This window comes from Carcharodon carcharias, chromosome 6, assembly GCF_017639515.1.
Source record: "Carcharodon carcharias isolate sCarCar2 chromosome 6, sCarCar2.pri, whole genome shotgun sequence".
In the NCBI taxonomy this organism is placed as follows: Eukaryota; Metazoa; Chordata; class Chondrichthyes; order Lamniformes; family Lamnidae; genus Carcharodon; species Carcharodon carcharias.
This window is the reverse complement of record NC_054472.1, coordinates 132,540,831-132,546,830: the sequence shown is the minus strand read 5'-3', so window position 1 is coordinate 132,546,830 and position 6,000 is coordinate 132,540,831. Positions and strand designations below refer to the sequence as shown.

Here is a 6,000-nt window from a genome sequence, read left to right as displayed (position 1 = left end):
GCATAGATGGGAAAGCTAGGTGTGTGGATTTAGGGATAACTCTTAGTATTCCAGGATTGATTTTAAAAGTTTGCTCTCCTGGTGTGGATCCATGTATACTAGAACACCCATGGTTATCAGTTCCTTATTGATCAGGCTTCCCTCTTTGAATAAGCATTCATTCACAAAATAATATCATTCACTCATTTTACTGGACAAGTGGAAGACCAGGAAAACAGCACTGAAAACCACCTGAGTCAATTCAGCAGGTCATTAATGGAAAAAATACTCATGATAGGTTCAGAATCACATTCTGTGCAATTAAACTAGCCTGATTTTGCTCAGGACCGAATATGGGCCAGCCAGTTAAACCTGGTAACAGTCTTACTAATGCACATGGTGAAGAGAACTACCAGTGATTTACTTTCAAAGGAATTCGATCTGCCCAGTTTCAAATTATAAGAATTTCTATATTGTGCACTTTATAAAAATAAATGTAGCTCTGACTAGGGCTAGGCTCTGTGATATTTAAATGGAATCTAGTGCAGTGTTAGATATTAGAAATTGTTAGAAATTAGTAATAGGCTTAGCATTTACACATATAAAGTTATCCTGAAATAGGTAAAGGGATAGATTAGGTTTTAAGGCTCATTTTTCACTAGAAATTGCTTATGGTTTCACTGTCATGGAAATCAGGCTAGAGAAATCATTATTCTTAGATAAGGTTGGTTAGTTTGAACCAAAAGCCATTGTTGGAAGAGATAACAGATAATATGAAGCTGTGTTGGACTTTTCATTTAATTTTGATTTTTGAAATACATATAGCCAGTAGTATGTGGGAACATTAGACATGACTGCAGTGAACAATAGCCCAGTTCACCAGTCTGATAAGGGATAAGGACAGCTGTGCTGAATGTCCATTCTGGATGCTTGTTAGCAGGCCTCATGAACAGGTCTACTCATAAATAAATGATAGTGAAATGAATGTATCTTTTTGGAGAGTTATTGTGGTAGCATAGTGGTAGTTTGGAAAGGACAGCTTGAGAGGTAATAAGGAAGAGATAAGGTAAGAATGACTTGATATGGCTGCATGATATGTGCGAAGCTCCGAAAGATTAATGACAGGTGATCAAAGTCGGGGCATTGAAGCCAAAGTTTAGACAAATAATTCAATGCCCTATAGGATATTTTGAAATAAAGGCCAGAATTTTTCGGATGGCGGGGTTTCCCTTCCCGCTTCAGGATAAGGATCCACCTCAGAGAGTTGCTGGCCAATCTGATTAGTCGACAGCTCTCTAGTCCCTGCAGCACCAGAAGCTGCAGTGGACGGGACCGGGACTGCAAACAGCCCCCAGAGCCTAACTCCCGGGAGTCCAGGACCAGGTAAGTTTTGGTGGTCTCGGCGTGGGGAGGGTGTCGGTCGAGAGGCAGGGGAGGAGCCCCCTCTGAGGTCAGACTTTTGGGGCGGGCGCCCAATGTTAAATGGGGGCTGCTGATGGAGGCGTCCCCTACTCTTCCCGCCTGAAGTCTGAACAGTGTTAATTTTCGGGCTCCTGCTTTGCCTCTGAACTCCTCCTGCCAGCCCAAAAATTGAGATTGGGCAGAAAACAGCCCTTATGTGGTCAAACAGCCCTTATGTGGTCAACAAATGGGGTAAGGGTGGGTGGGCCTTGCCCATCCCAGCTTAAAATTGCGGAGAGGTCAGAGGAGGTTGGGGGAGGGGTGGTGGGTGCGCAGTACCTGTCAGGAAGGCCATCTGACTAATTTTACACTTGCCTTCTGCCTACAAATCCACCAGTGGGGAAACATAAAATTCTGCCTAAAGTAAACCTTTATAGGACAAAAAGGCCTGTCAATAATCCATTCAGTCATCCACTCTTGAAAAAGGCTGTGGGAGGGTTCATTGCAACAGGCAGTGGAAAAGGACTCTGAAGGTAGGCTCCTGTCAAACCTTCCTGAGGGACTGCAGAAGCCGAGAAGACTTGAGCACTGAGAAGAGAAGAAGTGAAGAGGCAAAAAACTCCATTATACATGACAGCTGTGAAGCCCAACGCAAACTGGAGGAACAACACCTCATCTTCCGACTAGGGACTTTACAGCCTTCCGGACTGAATATTGAATTCAACAACTTTAGGTCGTGAGTCCCCTCCCCCATCCCCACCCCCTTTCTGTTTCCCCCTTCTTTTTTTTTCCCAATAAATTATAAAGATTTTCCTTTTCCCACCTATTTCCATTATATAAAATAAAAAAAAACCCACTAGAGCTATACCTTGAGTGCCCTACCATCCATTCTTAATTAGCACATTCGTTTAGATAATATCACCAACTTTAACTTTAACACCTATGTGTTCTATTGTACTATTGTTGTTGACATCTTTTGATGATCTGCTTCTATCACTGCTTGTTTGTCGCTACAACCACACCAACCCCCTCCACCTCTCTGTCTCTCTATCTCTCCGCCCCCCACACACACACCTTAAACCAGCTTATATTTCAGCTCTTTCCTGGACTCGAACTCAAGTTCTGTCGAAGGGTCATGAGGACTCGAAACGTCAACTCTTTTCTTCTCCGCCGATGCTGCCAGACCTGCTGAGTTTTTCCAGGTAATTCTGTTTTTGTTATACATGACAGCTGCCCTGTCTGATCTGGACCAATACTTGCTACTTGTCATGGCCATATTATTTTTGCAGTATAACTAGTAATGTTATGCCCATTTTACACCCTTATTTAAACTCAACCCCCCACTCTATTAGTTGCACTTGAATCCTGATTTGTTGATTGATTGGATAGTGATAACTCACAGGTAACTTAACTCAGAGAATCTTTCAAAGAGAAAAATTCTCACAACAGCTCTGTCTGTTAGGAATTCCTTTTTCTTGACATGAAGGCTTGAGGGCAGTATAGTCCACTCATGCCTACCTGGACTGGATTTTGACATTCAAAAGGGATCCACTTTCTGCTTACTTCTTCATAAACAGCCTATCAGCTCAACATTGGCTTGATTAATTTCTCAGGCAATGTTGCAAGTTTGCAGTCACAGGATTTCCCCTGCAAGAAAAAGAAAAGGGCCAACAAATTCCTCAGACCTGTTCCCACTCTGCCAGCCTTGATTCGCAGAGAGTATGGCAGAAATCCAATAGGGCCTACAAGGCAGCACTTCTGTTTTTGAAATCTGATTTGACTGATATCTCTTAGAAGTATCTCCAACTGAGGATTCATAAAAGAATAGTTCACAAGGCGGAACTGCATATTTGTCATTGCAGCCAAGTGGAACATTGTGCAGCTGAATTACGTCTCTTGGAAAATAATTAAAGGATGATAACAAATCTAAAATGCTTTGTTTCAGTGTCTCAAGGAACAGTTTCAAAGTACAAGTTGAGAATTAAGGAATTTATTGTTATCGGTAAATACATTTGCACCTTTCACAACCTCAAAATGTCTCAAAATACTTTACAGTCATTGAAGTAATTTTGAAGTGTCACCATTGTTGTGATGTATGAGAAAACCTGGCACAATGCAAGATCCCACAAACAGCAATGAGAGAAACGTCAACTCTTTTCTTCTCAGCCGATGCTGCCAGACCTGCTGAGTTTTTCCAGGTAATTCTGTTTTTGAATGAGATAACTAATATTGTTTGAAGTCAGCTAGTACAGCAGGAGAACAGCCCTGCTCTTCTATAAATAATTCCATAGGATCTTATATATCCATTTGAAAGGGCAGACAGGAGCTAAGTTTAACATCTCATCTAAAAGACAACACCTACTATAATGCAGCACCCTTTTAGTGATGTATGGATGTATATGTGCTCAAATCTCTGTGGTGGCGCTGGAAATATTATGTTCTAACGTGGGGCCGATCTAACTACCACTACTAAGGCTGGCACCTAAATATGTTACAGCATTCTCAGCCTGTCGACATGCTGGTTTTTCAACTTCTAAAGTGATCAGAAGTGTATGGAGACATTGAATATAATTTCCAAAGTATAATCCTTTCATTATCCTGAAGTATTATACTGTGCACTTCAAGAATTAGGTTAAGTCCCAGTTTGTGAGGAGTGCAGGTTTGCCTATGGAGGTTAATTTTTGCACTAAGTTTGAATAAAAGTTTTGTGAGAAGCACAAACATTAACCATGGTGACTTCTGTAATCTCCATGAGTTGTAACTAAAATAAACAAGCAAATTGATTAGAACCTCATGTATTGTGACTTAGGACAGCCCAGAATAACAGAATGTTCACTTGATAAGGGAATATCCGTTCCTATAATTCAAGTGACAACAGAATGAAACAGGTAAAAAGCAGTCTGCTGTTCATGTACATCTTATGTAATTTTAGTTCAATTTATATACTTCCATGATAAGGTTACTACTCAGTAAGGGTAAGTAATCTGGATATGGAGTTAAAAAGAGAGCCTCAGGAAATTCAATATGTCTTCCTCCTAATCCATGCAACTGCTCAGTGATAAAATGATTTTGTTCCAACTTTTCTCTTCACCCTCTGAACACTTAAACAAGGAAATCTGATTAGCAGTTATGATTATCCGCCTTCACATACTATATATCTGTTTCTCATGTGCCTGCACATTTGTGAAAACCTGAAGGTTTATTTTGGACCTGCTGATAATCAGTTCTTGAGTTAGTAACACATACAGCCATACCCAGAGGGGGAAAAAAATTCAGCACCCAGGAAGATTTGAGCCACCATTGTAACAGTGTGGAGCTGGATTTTGTGCATAGAGGTTATAATACTGCAGTCTCTAATTACAATCCCCTATCATCCAGCCCAGGTCTTTACCATGTGGCAGGTCCAGCAAGGCTGTTAATATCTTACTGATTTGATCATTCATTTTGAAAATCAGCCTTGGTTGAACATTACAGACGAGCGCAAATAATCAAGGCTAGAAATCCAGTTAAAAATAGTGATCCTGTGTAACACTGAGCAATTCAGGAGATATTTATGATAGACGAACAGTGTTGTCATGGTATTTTTTATCTGCTGAGAGCTGAGGTGCAATTCATTCCAACTCAATTTTCAGCTGCAAGCCATTATGGGTATTGCAATACAATTTTTTTTAAACAAAGATTTTCAAGGTTCTTCACAGTGTTAACTAACAGAGGGAAGCTGAGTACAGTGAAGTTATTGGTAGAACAAACATTTAGATGAGAAAATCAAGTACCTTAATGTCGAAAACGCCATGTCAATCACAAAATTGTAGGAGATTTTGTTTTAACCTTTGTATGTGAATGAAAAATAGCTGGAGGTCTTCATAGAAGATTTTGGTGATCTCAAAATAGAAGGAGGCCATTTGGCCCATTAAACCTTTGCCAATACTAGTTTCACTGTAGAGCTATTCTCTAATTCAATTTAGTTGATCTTTCTCCAAATCCTTTAATATTTTTTTTCTTTGACTGTTTATCTCATACCTTCTTAAATGCCATGATTTATTCAGCTCCAGAACCAATTTGCAGTAATGAATTCTAAATGCTAATAACTCCACATGGATCGTTTCCCTAACATCTCCCTTTTTAGTCATGTTTTAATGTTAAAATTATGGCCACTTATTATTAATTTACTGACTAGTGGAAATAATATTTCACTATTTACTCCCAAATGCCTTCAAAATATTCAGCATTTTTGTTAGATTTCTCCCTAACTTTGTTTGCCTCCAGTGAATGCAGCCCCAGGTTTTCATGTTGTTCATCTTTATTAAGGCTTCTTATGTATGGAATAATTCTAATAAATCCACCTTGCCACTTTTCATGGTTCCAGTGTTATTTCTGCTTATGGGGCTGCTGAACATTGTGCAGATTATTATAACTGTGGCCTACTCAATGTCTCACACAGGTTCAGCATAATCTAGAAAGGGCTTGACCACAACGGTGTTAAGTATATATTTTTCAGCTGAAGCTGTCTAAAAGGGCTTATGTTCCAAAGACAGGCATATGCTGGGTTGTGTGCTCATACTTAGAGGAATGGAAATTACAATGCAGTGTGGGAAATTGTTTCCCTCAGTGACCCAAACA

General features: G+C 39.9%; 1 long non-coding RNA gene across 1 annotated transcript in view; it reads left to right on the top strand.

The window, feature by feature from the left end:
* Positions 1-1,300: 1,300 nt before the first annotated feature.
* LOC121278759 overlaps positions 1,301-6,000 on the top strand; it is a 28,294-nt gene continuing 23,594 nt past the window's right edge. Inside the window, exon 1 of the long non-coding RNA XR_005943276.1 lies at positions 1,301-1,362. This is a non-coding gene — a long non-coding RNA (uncharacterized LOC121278759). The remainder of the gene's footprint in view (positions 1,363-6,000) is intronic.